Raw genomic sequence first — 14,417 nt, forward strand, 5'->3', positions numbered from 1 at the left:
ACTAACTACCTTTAAACTTGTTAGTTAATTAAGGTAAAATATGATATGATTGTAACCGTACTTGATTGACCAGTATAACACGACGTTCTAAACATCGAAATGATATGACATTCGTCACCCGTAGACCTGCAGGTCCCACTGTAGCTAGCAACAAGGTGTAGGAGGGTCAGTCCCGTATAGATCTATACACAAATTCACGCTCTCCCTCCAGGAGACTCTGGGTACAAAACGTGATGCATCAGTATCTTGTCGAGCCATGAAGTAGTATCTCACATTAATGTTATAGTATTCTTGTATTTGTATAGTATGTACTAGTGTAGTGTATGTTCTCTCTGTCTAGTATGTAGTATGTTCTCTAGTGTATAGTGGGTAGTATGTATTGTTTCTCGTTATAGTATACTCTATCTGTTTCTCTTTATAGTGAGTATTGTTTCTCGTTATAGTATGTACTGACTCATGTATGGACTCACTCGTTGTATGTTTCGTTGTTCTAGTAATAGTAATAGTGACTCCTAAACTATACCTATTATAGTTTACTAGCAATGTTGTTTGTATGAATGAACATGTTTGTACACCTTTGCTACCCAAAGGTATTGAACTAAATGAAGAACTTTAATATCTATATACATACACATAATATATAACTAAGATTCAATCGACCTTCGGACAAACAACCGATACCCTAAGTCCACAACCAAACAAGGAACAAGAAATAAGGCGAGTTATCAGTCCTAAGTCCTTTCAATCCTACTTATATAACTATATCTATATAGACATGATTTTGAGAAAAACATAAGTTTAAAAGATTTTAATAAAGAGTTTTTCATATAAAAGAGTTTGTAAAAGTATTTGAAGCAATTAGTTTGAAAACACAGTTTGAAGTATAAGAAATCTGACTATTTGATAGTTATTAATCACATGTGATTGATATAATAACTATTATGTTTGTACTTGTATTCCTCCCCCCCATAAAAGCATTTAAAATCATTTAAAAGGTAAGTTAAAGGTGTATAAACTCACCTGCAGTGAGTGATACGAATGAAAGATCAATTTGTAGGATGCTAAGTGCCAAGTGAAGCCTTGAGCACAACGGATCCTAATAAGCATGTAATGACAGAGATATGTACATAATTAGTGTTTAAACAACTAATCATGTAAGGAAAACCACTCTAGGACTTAGTAAAAACTTATATTGAAGTGCTAGAAGTACTAAGGATTGCATATAAGGGGTATATGGCCACCTAATGGTGTTTACGGCCAAGTGTTCACGACCCTATGAGTTTGCGGCCATAGGGTTTACGGCCCTATGAGTTTGCGGTCGTAAACTCAAGAATTTTTGTGCCAAAAAGTGATTTAAAGTCCCTACTACCATCAAGGAAGTGTTCTAGGTTCAATGCTTAGCTTATGGGAGTTTATGGCCAACAAATGCACCTTTAACAAGGGTTTACGGCCAAGGGAGATGCTCTTGGCCGTAAACACCCATTGTTCTTGGGGAATGGATGTTTTCAAGGTGCAAATCAAGGGTTCCTACTAGATAACAAGTATAGGAAGAGGATACTTACAATCTGGAAGCTAAAGGAGTTGATTTCGGCCCAAAACACTAGTGTGTGTTCTTGGTGATCTTGAAGATCAAACCCAAAAGATGAAGTTAATGGATGAAATCAAAGGATGATACTAGATAATGTGATGTATCAACAAAACAAAGGATGAAACACTTACATTTTTCAAGAATAAAATGAAGATCCTTATGATACTTGAGAGAGAAATCAAGTTCTTGAGGTTGAAATGGTGAATAATGAGGAAGAAATGAAAGAACATCATGTTTAAGGCATGAGTTTACGACCACCTTGAGTTTACGGCCGTAAACTCATATAGTGTGGCCGTAAACTCCACTTGATGAAGTTTATGGATTGCTTGGTGCACAATGGACTCAAGCAGATATTTCCTAACACTCATTTCTTCGATATACTAGGCTTAAAACGCTCTAATTGACTCTAAACAATGCTAGAAGATAGCAAAACGAGTCTAACCTTGATTGATTTGGATAACTTTTCAAGATAGATATTTCAGGTTGTCACAAAGACTGATCTAGGTATCTCACCTAGATTACTTCTCTACTCAAAGTTCTCTCTAAAAGATTCCTGCTGGATACTCTTACTCAACACATACTCAAAGCACATCACAGATAGCAAAATTCCTAGGCTAAGGCATCACAAACCAGGTAACTCTAGCCCTAGAATATGAAATACCTAGCCTATCTTCTAGGATGCATCACTAATATCTCAATAATAACTTATATCACAAATAAGTAAGGGTATTTTGGGAAATCACCGTTCGGGCTCTGGCTGATTGTACACACTGCTCCTTCTCGTTTTTCTATTAGAAACTCTTGCTCGTTTTAGAAAAATCATTTCTTTTGAAAACTTTTCTCAAATCCTCAGTTTGAGTCCAGATATACCCGAAGGTGCATCCGAATCCCTCAAAGCAAGGCTTTGATACCAACTTGTATCACCGTAAATTTCCAAACATATTTTTCATTTTAAAATCATATAATTCTCACAACGCATTTCACAAAATCTCATTTATTTAGTTTACAAAACGCATGTCCATAATTGTTTGATTAATAATCCAGGATCCTCAAAACATAACTCTTTCTCTGGTGTGTACAATCGAGTCGGTGCCTTCCCGCGATCCTGAAAAAAACCTGAAACACATAAGGTAAGCACGAAGCTTAGTGAGTTCCCCAAAATACCACACACATCTCAGTAGCCTCTCATGGATATAATCAGATAAGACCCTCTGGTCAATGTGTCTCAGTGGGACCCTCCGGTCCCAGAACTCAGGTGGACCCTCCGGTCCTAACTCAATAAGCTCATAAATACAATACTCAGCATAAATCATATAGACATAATGCAGAATATCACAACACACAAATAAGCACATAAGACATCTCAGTCACATAAGGATACCACTCATGGTATGTATAGTGAGAAGACTCACATCGGATGAAGAAAAAACCCTAAAAACGCCGCTGTTGCGCATCGGCCTCTAACACTGAGCCAAACCCACAATTAACCAAATTAGGAACTAAATCCAAACTCTCACTCATTAGTTCTAAGGGTAGACCATTAACCAGCCCATTCCATTGGGCCCACCAAGGCCCAATGATAAATGGGCTCACCCGAGGCCCACTCTCAAAACTTAATGGCAAGCCCAACTTAAGGGCCCAAGCACGAATATAGATATTCCTCTGGTCCAAAAGTCTATTGCAACAAGCCCAAACTCCAGGCCTAAAATGAGACTTAGCCCAAAAGTCCACAATGAGGTTACGCAGGGCGTACCTCCCTTGGTACGCTCAGCGTACTCACAATCCAGATTTGGCCATCGGGGACACCAGGGCAGTACGCGGGGCGTACAGGGATTACGCTCAACGTACTCCCCAGATTCACTCTTTCTACTCCTTTGGTCTTAATTAGTTAAGACATTAACTGAAATCCCATATCTGAACTCCCTAATGGCTCTTACTCCATAAAGTTAGTGACTTTAAGCCTTTGCATGGCTGGAAATGTCACAAACACCCAAAACACTCACTCCCTTATCTCAAAAAGCTCATAACACATGCATGGCTTGATTCCAAAGACCAAGATTGGATTTTTATGACATTACACCACTAATATACTCAAAAGGGGTTGGTCCTAGTCTCTGGAACTCAAGAACTCATAAAGTTTCCACCTTTTTGGGACAAAACCCTGAAAGTCTCATCTATGATGCACATAACAAAAGAGTGATAAAGTTTGAAGATTTATACCTCTATATGAAGCTCCCAACTCAGATTTTCTCAGATCCAAGAGCTTGGACTCCCACTGCTTCTTCTCCAAAGCTTTCTCTTCTCTTGAAGAACACACAAACACTCCCAAAGGCTCACAAATGCACTCAAAAGCTCTAAAACAAGGGTTAGGGCACACTTAGGGTTTGATGTCTGAGAATGGTGGCCAGAAATGAGGCCATCATATCCTTTATATAGGGGACTCACCCTAAATTAGGGTTTTCACTCTGGGGCTAGTACGCCCAGCGTACCCTCTGGTACGCCAAGCGTACTAGGTGGCTCCGCTTGAAAATCACGCACATGAGTACGCTAAGTGTACACATATGTACGCCCAGCGTACTCAGCTGCCACCTTTCTCAAATAAGGGACTTATCCTGCCACAACTACAAACTTCCATCGCTTCGTCGATATAACCCCGATTCCCATGAACCTCAAACCTATGGAAAGGTGATGAGATGCCCTAAGCTTCTAGCAACTCGTCGCAACCCCGAGACCTCCTCATGCCCGGTTTGCAGCCCACGAACCCTAATCACGGAAAATCCGAAACAAGATGTTACAATAGAGATTGTTGACAATGCAGAGTCGCCAAAAGAGTTATGCGGAGGAATTGAGACAGATTGATGATACCTTCCATGTTTCCCAGTTGAGGAAGTGTATAGCTGACGAGACAGCTATGGTTCCCTTGGAGGACATTAAGGTCAATGATCTCCTGAACTACGTAGAGAAGCCTGTGGAAATTATGGATCAAAAGGTAAAGACCTTGAGGACCAAGGTAGTGAACTTAGTCAATGTTCAATGGCAAGACCGGGGAGGTTCAGACTAGACGTGAGAACCTAAGTCCGAGATGCATGAGCAATATCATGAGTTGTTTCCTGAGGATGCCTGTGAGGGCGAAGTCTAATTCAAGTGGGGGAGAATTGTAACATCCCAATATCAGATATTTTTATTATTTCTTGAATCTTTATAAAAGGTGACACTTTTGGTGCCTTGAATAAAAAGGCTTGCGAACTTGGTTGTACGTAAGGCGTACGTAAGATTACGTGCAACGTACTCATGCTTCATGAATGATTACAGATGACCATCTAGTACGCTGGACATACATGTGGTACGCCGGGTGTACTAGCCCGGACTTTAATACCTAATTTTTAGGGTTTCCCCCTATTTAAAGAATATTATGTCTTCACTTAAGAATCCTTATCAGCCACCAAACCCTCCCTAAAAGCCTAATCCAAGAGTTGAGTTGCTTGTGTGAATTCTTGCAAGTTTTTGAGTGTTCTTAGTGCTTGCAGTGGAAGAAGGAGACTAGAGAAGAAGGAGTGGGTGCTAGCAAGCTTGTTGATCTAGAAACCTTTCCTCTTTGTGCATCATTTCTATGTATAAAGTCTATACCTTGGCAGTCTTTTCATTAGATCTTTATGGTTGAAGTTTCATGAACTTTTGTCCCCAAGATTGGACCTTTATGAGTTTGAAGGACTTCAGGGAATTGTAGCTGTCCTTTCATGAAGTTTTGGACTTTTAGACTCAAAAAATGGTTGCTTGATCATTCCCTTTAGCTCATTCATGAGTAAAGTAGTTTGGAGTGTGTTAAAAGTTAAAGATTATTGCTTTGGGTCCTTCCTATCCATGCAAAGACTTAAAGCCAACGACTTTATGGGTTAAAACATCTTAGAATGGTCAGATATGTGGTTGGGTTAGTTGTCTAAAGGGATTAAGACATAAAGTTGGTAAATGTTAAAACAGACGGAGTTTGTCCTGCATACTATTGGGTACGCCCCGCATAGCCGGTTCCGGCCCCGACCCTACGCTGTTTGAGTTGTATGCCCCGCATAAGAAGAAGTAAGCCCAACGTACTCGCTGGGCAGTTGACTTTTGTTGACTTTGAACTTTGGTCAAGATTTAGGGTTTAGCTGTGGGATTTAGACTCGCGAGTGAGTTTTGGACCATAATTATTATTCAACGTTAATTATTTTGGTTACTAGGCAAAGTCTAGATCTGGGAGTTCGAGTGTTAGATTTACTTGTCGTTACTATCTGGTGAGGCTCCTCACTTATTCTTAAATGTGTGGTAAATTAAAATGAAAATTTTGGGCTAAAATTTAAGGTGTTATTAAAATAATAAATTAAAAGTAATACTCCAATAAAAAAGATTTATAAAAAAAAGGAATTAAAAAAATAAGTAAAAGAATTTTTTGCTGAAAAATATCAAAATCTCGCACATAATATTTGTCGAAATAAATACGGGGAATTTTTTTCTTTTACTATTTAACCTCCAAACAAGGAATATTTGCTGAAAAATATCAAAATCTCGCACATAATTATAAAAACGTCATATCATCTCGCAAGATATTGACGATAAATAATATCAAATATTTACCTTTTATTTGTTCAATCTTATGGTAAGCCCTCTTAGTTTTCACTTATTTTTGAGTTTCTCTCTCTCTCTCTCTCTCTCTCTCTCTTTCTCTCTCTCTCTCTCTCTCTCTCTCTATATATATATATATATATATATATATATATATATATATATATATATATATATATATATATATATATATAAAAGTCCTAAATTTGCTTGACGTATAAATCAGATACAATTGATGGTGCGGAATCTCAAACAATTGGATGATGCAAGATCAAAATAAGAAGAAGGAGAAGAAGAATAAGATGAATCTTCAATGTATTGATTATAAGAGTTATGATCCAACACAAGATTCTCACACACACTCTTATTCTCTATTTTTTTCTCTCTACAACACCTTAGAGTACACATACTTCAGCTCCTTTCTAGCTGTATTCACTTATGATTCCACTAACACTATTTATATGAGACAGACAACCGCAAATGGGTTCACGGCCGTAAATACGTTTACGGCCGTAAACACCACCTGAGCCGTAAACACTCCCAACCACATGGACCGTAAACCCAGTTGCCTAGAAAAGCAAAGTATAAACATTATTTTAGACCCGACAATATATATATATATATATATATATATATATATATATATGATTTAAAATAAACATCTACATACTTATATTATAATACGATTTATATATACATCCCCAAATAAGTATTTCGCTGCTCAAAATAATAAAATATTAAAAAACTCAATGTAAAATTTATTTAAAACTTATATTTTTTTTTATTGATCAACAGATATAATCTACTCTTAAGCTAACGTTTAATATATAAGACATATATATGTTCATCATACGACTTGGAATTTCAAACTCAAAGAGGAAGTCAACACATGATACCGCTCGGCAACACCAACAAAGGACTGATCTAGTCCAGCGGTATTTGGTGTTGCTCTTCCGTTTAAACGTTGAAGGTTCAAATCATGGTAGACATAAGTAGCATTAAACCTTAGCTTTAGAGTAGATTATATTTTTGGTTAAAAAAAAAATATAGGTTTTAAATAAAAGAGTTCTAGATCACCAAAATGAAAACTATAAATTTTCTTTAAAATTGGACAACTCGACGGTTGTGTGTACGTACGGTGTGGCTTCCATATGTATTGTAATTGCAGAGTAATTACGTAATGGATGTTATTGTTGGATACCAGGCCCTTCTTTTTACACCAAAAAAAACCGATGTCCGATAAACGTGCATAATACAAAGTCAAAGGATGAAATAATTGAGACTCAAAAAACGGATGCAACTCTTATTCAGAAAGTAAAAGGCTTAATTTTATAGCCTACATTACCTATTGACACTAAAACAAATTAAACGAAAATAAAAAAACAAGCCCATGTTTCCGTTTTTTATTTCAGCTAGTCACCTAAGTTCTAGAAGCACCAAATTATTTGGCCCACATGCATGACGGTGTATATTCTACATGTATTCTAATTGCAAAGTAATTACATAATGGATGTTATCTATAAATACCATCGATCTAATATCACACATTCAATTCATACATACTACATAATTCATACAAATGGCTTTGTTTGTTAAGAAATTGGTCGTCTTCCTCCTACCGATCCTTCTTCTTACTTGCTCTTCCCATGCCAACGATAACCTCCCTCAAGTTAGGTACGATAAGGTTTTTCATCACTGTTTTAGTTTTTGATATTATCTTATACATGCATGCTTAAATTAAATGTCAAAAATACCAACGTGCAGGGTAGGGGATCGTAAATTGCTTGAAACGATGATCAATGGTGTTGGAAAGCAGTTGCATAAACGTAAGTTTGCTTCGGGAGTGAATCAGTTATCCACATCTACTACTACCATGTTGACGGCCAATGTAAAACTACTACAGGATAGCACTCGACTGGAGAATTGGATAAAAGTGAATACACAAGCTGAAGATGCGTCATCTGAGGTGTCACAGAAGGTAGCAGAAACTATTGTGATGATGATAGGAGATAAGTTATTTCAGGCCAATGGTAGAAAGCAGTTACGTGTCGGTTGGACAGTAGGAAAATGGATTTACAAACTGGATAAAAAGTGTGAACAGGTTGAAAAATATTTAAACATTGCATGTGAGCATTCTACGTTAACAGATGATATCCCTGGAATGAGTTGCGTCTTCTTAGTTGCTGGCGATGGGACACAAAGTACTATTTGCAACGAGGGCGTCTTAGTAAAAGAAAACATCCCTTGCCATTATTCCCAGGGTACCGTTTCTACGTCGTTGTCTGTAACAAAAAATCCTCTCAACGACTGTGCCATTAATCAAGTACCCTAGCTGCCTAGCAATCATCAAATGCCATCGATGGTCTTGTCTTTGTGGTAATGTATTTTTATTCTGAGGAATTTACAAGTGTTGTCTTTTATTGTATTTTCACAATTATGTATTTTTTGGAACTTTCATATAAGTGTGTATGTTTGTATGTTTATTTACGTAATAAAAGTGTCGTATCTTTGTCGTAATTAATGTATTTTTGGTAACTTGTGAACTTCAATAGTATGTATGCACCTATATGTCGTATAATAATTAAAGTCTTGTATTTTCATCCTCTATACTACTAGAAAAGTGAGTCATTTAGTTTTTGACGGAAACCGATTTGTCGTATTTGGACTCGTGGGTAAATGTGGGTAAAATGGTTGTGAAGGATTACATTGAATTGAAGGTGAAACTACAAGGTACAAACATAAATTACCAATACCAAATTAGTAATTAAAATGTTACTAAGATTCAAAACCATGACCAAAGTATAGCATATTTTGATGACTAAAAACTACATAATAACATACATTCCGCCATATTGTGGCCATGTGGGTTAACCTTTATTAAAGTATCACAACATCTCAGACCCTTGTGCATAAAATTCACGGGCTTTTTTGTAATAAAGACATATTTTAATAATACAAAGGCAATTCTACGAATTTTGGAAGTTTAACTAATAAAAATTGGGTCTAAACTATACAGTATTGTCTAGAAATCAAATTGTTTACAAGTCACTGTATCGAGTTCAAATTCTCTTGTATCCGACGAATCTTGACCTAAAAATGCTTCTTGGTCTAGATTCGGAAAAAGTATTTGTCCCAAGCCCATGTCGTTAAAATGACCCTTTCATAATTTCTATTCAAACTACCCACATGCAAGTGGACCAATTGGCTATAATATATGTATATATATTAGTGTGTGGTGTAAGTTGTCGTGGGAGGAAATTATCAAGAACACTCCCTTTTGAAAGCTCAACGAAGTCGTCATAAGTCACGATGTTAACAAAACAAAACTTACATAAAAACAACGAATATTTAGTTCGATGTAATTTTGAAATTAATGATCTAAGGACATATATTTATTAAAGAACAATGGTGTTAGTGAATTTTACTATAGACAAGATTATAAAAATGGTCGTGGTTTGTCAAAAATCACAAATTCAGTTTCTAGTTTTTTTTTTTTTTTTTTTTTTTTATGTAAATGGTCATTGTGGTTTGCAAAACTTGCACGGATGGCCCCTTTACTAACTCCATTAGTATCCAGCTATTAGAAACTGAATTCATAAGCGCATTTTTTGTCTTTTCAAATATAAAGTGACTGAATTCGTGACTATTGATAAACCACACGATCATTTTTGTAATTTCTTTTAAAATAATATAAATGATAGAAAATGAGGGAAGTATGATTCAAACTGTTGGATTAGGTGTCTAAGTCCATAACTATAATTGGTATGTACTTGACCCGAGTGTAGCATGATCCATATGGGTTGCATATCACCACAACAATTTGATAGGAAGGACATTTGAGAAGAGGTTATTTATGATTTATTAATATATTATAAGTTCTAATAAATTTATATGAAATCATATGATTTAATTAGTATTGATCAAGAATTAATTTGGAATTTGTAACATCCCAAGATTTGTCATTTATAGTCCATGAGGATAGAAGGGTGAAGCCATGAAAGTCTAAGGGCTAAATTGCAATTATTGGAATCAGGAGGAGTACATTGCGCGTACATAAGGGTACGCTGAGCGTACTACGCGCTCCCTACTATGCTGGGCGTACACTTGTGTACGCTGGGCGTACTCATGGCAGAAGGAAACCCTAATATTTAGGGTTTGGGGACTATATAAGCAACAATTATGAGCACAAGACCCTCCCTTACCCCAGCCTCCACTGCTTAGAGTCGTTTTCCCCAAACCCTAGCCATTTCATTGAGTATTTGAGCTTTTTGTGTGTTTCTTGAGTGTTTTAAGAAGAAGGTGTTGCATCAAGGAGTTGGAGAAGAAAATCAAGGTTGTAGATCTGAAGTTCGCTTGATCCCTAGAAGCTCCAAAAGGTAAAAATCTTGGAACTTTATTCTTGTATGAGATAGATCTAGTCATTTTAGCTTTATGAAAGCATTCTTGTCCCAAAATGGTGCATGTTATGATTTGGACGAAATGAGCTGTCCTTTCAGACCTTAGAGGAGGTCCTAAGTGGTAAAAATGAGATCACATTAGTTGAATGTCTCCAATGCATGGAATAAGAAGGTCTTAATGGATTAAGACCAAGTATTAAGAGCTTTATGGACGTCCAAAGTGATAAAGTTTGAGACTTTATAGTCCTATGACACATTTGGTCGATAGATCTGATTTTTTGGGCTTAAGTGCTTAAGCCATGAAGCACTTATTAGGGTTTTGGTGAAACCCCGCTGTTAGATCAAAGTTCTAGTAGGATCGATAGATTCTAAGCAGAAAAACAATTAATGACGTAATAAAGAACACAGGAATGGTTTAACTGATGTCGAATGATTAAACTTTAACACCTCAGAAGAGCTCGATTAAGAACTTCGACTGTAGAGGTGTTTAGGGTTACAAAGTAATAATAATAATAATCACGACCGTACCTAAGGCATACATGCATGCACTATTTATAGTTTAACCCAAATTAATAATCACGGATGGACAGACCCAGTCCAGATATGCAAAACTAAGCCCATGACGCAACATAGAATACCCAAAAATCTCCCCCTTTGCGTCAATGGATCCGAAAGGTCAGTTCGGTTGAGCTATAGAAGACTTCTTGACAGTCTTGTACACCTTCGGTATAATGGCCAGTAGAGTATAACGAAAAGTAATGTACCACCGAAGCATGTCCGTGAAGTTCTTCTTGTCTGCCTCAGTGTTCTGCTTACCTCGATGGATGATATTAATTATATGCTCTAAGCAGTCCGTTGACAACAGATGCTTATTAACAAGAGCAAAAAGAAATCTTTTAGCTTTGCCTCTTGTGAACATCACCGTAAGATGTTTAGAACCAATTTGACCCATCTTCATCTTGTTTACATCTCCAGGCTTTCCAGTTGGCTTGACAGTTGGTTTCTTGTTCAAAACTTTAGCAATCTCTTGATCCATTGCAGCAACTTCATGGACGTAAGAAGCCAACATCCTCTTCAGATGATCTAGGATCGACTCATATTCCTTCTCATTAGTGAGCAAGATGTTAAACAACAAGATCCAATCATGAGGATTCAAGTTAGGAAGATCTGCCAGGGATATCACAGAGACCGAGTTGTTTGAACCTCGAGTAATCTTGAAATTGACATTAATAAACTTCCCTGCAGGCGAAGGTTTCAGCACCTTGACAGTTACAATCTTCTGTGCACTCCAGGTCAGGTACTGAGGCTGACTGAACTTGAGATAAAAATCGATAAGTTCACGATCAACTTGAGGGTGAGGTGAGAGAACTTGAACAGTTGAATCAAAGCAGTGAAACGTAAATGCCTTTCGTGTTATAGGCATATCAAACTGCGAGTCCCTCGTGTTCTCACAATCAAATGAAGCCACAGGTTCCAGCCAGTACATGCTTGGAAACTCTATTGCTTCTTTGATGAGCGTCTCCCTGGTCCAAGGAGGAAACAAGGCCTTTTTGCAAATTAAGGCATCTTGTCTTTCCTTGTTCTTTCGCTCCCTCTCTTCCGCTTCCTTCGCAATACGAAGAGTTTCATCTAACTCCTTATCCCTCTTCTTTCATTTCAGGGCTTCAACAATTGTTTCTTCTTCATCACTATCATCAGCAAGTCCCTTCTTCTTATCTTGATCACCAAAACCTGAAGCTTCATTACCCTTCGGTTCCGTTTTGACAGTGACCTTCGGTTGAGTTGTCTGAGCACCTTCTCCCCCTTGTTTTGGAGGTACGAACCGCTCCGAAACACCCTTCATTTCATGTAAAAGTGCAAGGGCAGGAAGAAGCTTGGAAGTCAGATGATTGCGGATGGTTAATGTCAAAATCGGATCATGAGCACTAAGAACATTGTTGAGCATATTCTGAACATCCCCAGCACAACTCCGAAATACAGCACGCTCAGTCTTTAACAAATAAATCTCCCTTTCAGCTTGACCCAATTGAACTTTTTGGACTTCAATGGTAGAGGTTTGCCGTGCAAGATCTTCCCTTAAGGCGCTCTCCTTTGATAAATCAGCATGGAGTGTTTCAAGGCGAGAATTCACTGAGCTCAAAAGAGAAGTGTTCTTAGCTTGAATGGAAGAACGAACATTCTCAAATTTGGCGTGCTCCTCTTGAAGTGATTCTGACAAAGAGTCAATTGAAGCATCCACTTTCGCAACATTAGAATCGGCATGACCCTTAAGGGACTCAAGAAAAATCTTGGAACTGTGAATAAGTTCTGCAACTTCAGTGGTAGCCTTCTGGCAAGAAGATGTTGATGCTTCAACCGCCTATGTTGATTTGTCAATAGCTCCTGTATACTGCTCAAAAGCGGTGTCCAGAAAAGCCTTGAGCACAACATCGTTGTAAGTCCTTGTAGAGGCGAGCAATTGATCAAGCTCGGCATCTAGACTCTACACTTGTTGTCTTGTGACATGAGCCTCTTCATCTTCATCGGTGGGAAGGCGATACGGACTGTAATAAGTCGAGTCAAACTCAACATTGTCACCACCGAGAGTATTACCAGAATCAGTGGAAGGTGAGGGTGAAAGAGGTTTGGATGTAACAGGAGGTTCGGTTGTTGTGGTGGTAGGAAGAGTTGTGGTAGTTGTTTGTGAAAATATGGGAGGAGGTAAAGAAGTTGTAGAGATTGGTACGGTGCTAACTGGTGGTGGTGGTGGTAGAGAAGTGGTGGTTTGAGATGTAGAAGGTGGTGGAATGGGAGCAACCGAAACTGGAATAGTGGATTTCGGTGGAGATGGAGGAGGGGTTGGAATCTTGTCATGAAGTTGTTCAGTAGGAGTTGGAGAACGAGGAGGTGTATTACCTCTTGGTGAACCATGATGTTGAACTTCTTCTTCCTCATCTGCTGAGCGCTCCTCATCATGTTCTGAACTGGAAGGAGAAGGACTTTTGCATTTCCTTGCCAACTTCTTAACTTTCTTTGGAGCCTTTTCAGCCTCTTCAGCCTTTTCAGCCTTTTCAGCCTTGAAGCTTTTTAGACTTGACAGGCTTAGACGAAGGACCTTCGGTTGTCACTTTCTTGGTATCTGCCCTTTTTCCTCGCCTGGCAGGCTTCTCCACATCATCTAAAGCAGCTTGCTGTGCAGAAGTTAGTTCTCTTGGTCCTGTGGGAGGAAGCTTTCGGTAGTCAGCCATCACTTTACTTTCGGTTGTCACTTCCCTGTACATCGTCTCAGGTATTGAACCAATGTGAGAGAACTTTGTGGCATCGGAGAAGATGATCTTATTCGTATGAAAGGCAGCCACCAAAGAGACCAATGCATCTTGCATGACTGGAATCTATAAAGTATCAATAGCCCGCCTGGTGACGATGGTCCAGAAACGACCACAAGAAATCTCGGAATGTCTCGTTGATATGTTGAGACTTTGCACCAGCTGCGACCAAATAATCGAGCCATAGTCGGGGTTAATTCCATTGTAGAGACCATAGAGTATGGTCAGAAAACCTTTACTTGTACCATCTGACCCCAGCAACCCTTTCCGCCAAACCCTTGTTTATTAGAGTAAGCAACCCATTCCACTGCGACAGCAAACACGATTTCTTAACCTTCATCACGGTGGTAAGAACATCAGTGTACCCCATCTCATAAATCATCGTAAACAGTTGAGTTGTCGTTATGAAATCAGGAGAGATAACAGAGGCATCGACGGTAAGCTGTAGCAGGGAACAGAATCACCCTTTCGAAATTGATGCCTTGTGAGAAAAGATTTGAAAATAGATCCTCTCCTTGTTCTTATCAT

General features: G+C 38.2%; 1 long non-coding RNA gene across 1 annotated transcript; it reads left to right on the plus strand.

Moving 5' to 3' along the window:
- The first annotated feature begins 7,736 nt into the window (after positions 1 to 7,736).
- On the plus strand, positions 7,737 to 8,708 carry LOC145138178 (uncharacterized). The gene is made up of 2 exons (XR_013721371.1): positions 7,737 to 7,861; positions 7,952 to 8,708. It is a non-coding gene; the product is annotated as an uncharacterized LOC145138178 (long non-coding RNA).
- The last annotated feature ends 5,709 nt before the right edge of the window (positions 8,709 to 14,417 follow it).

The sequence above is a fragment of the Lactuca virosa genome, chromosome 9 (genome assembly GCF_052849685.1).
Source record: "Lactuca virosa cultivar CGN04683 chromosome 9, Lactuca_virosa_CGN04683_v6, whole genome shotgun sequence".
NCBI classification, from domain to species: domain Eukaryota; kingdom Viridiplantae; phylum Streptophyta; class Magnoliopsida; order Asterales; family Asteraceae; genus Lactuca; species Lactuca virosa.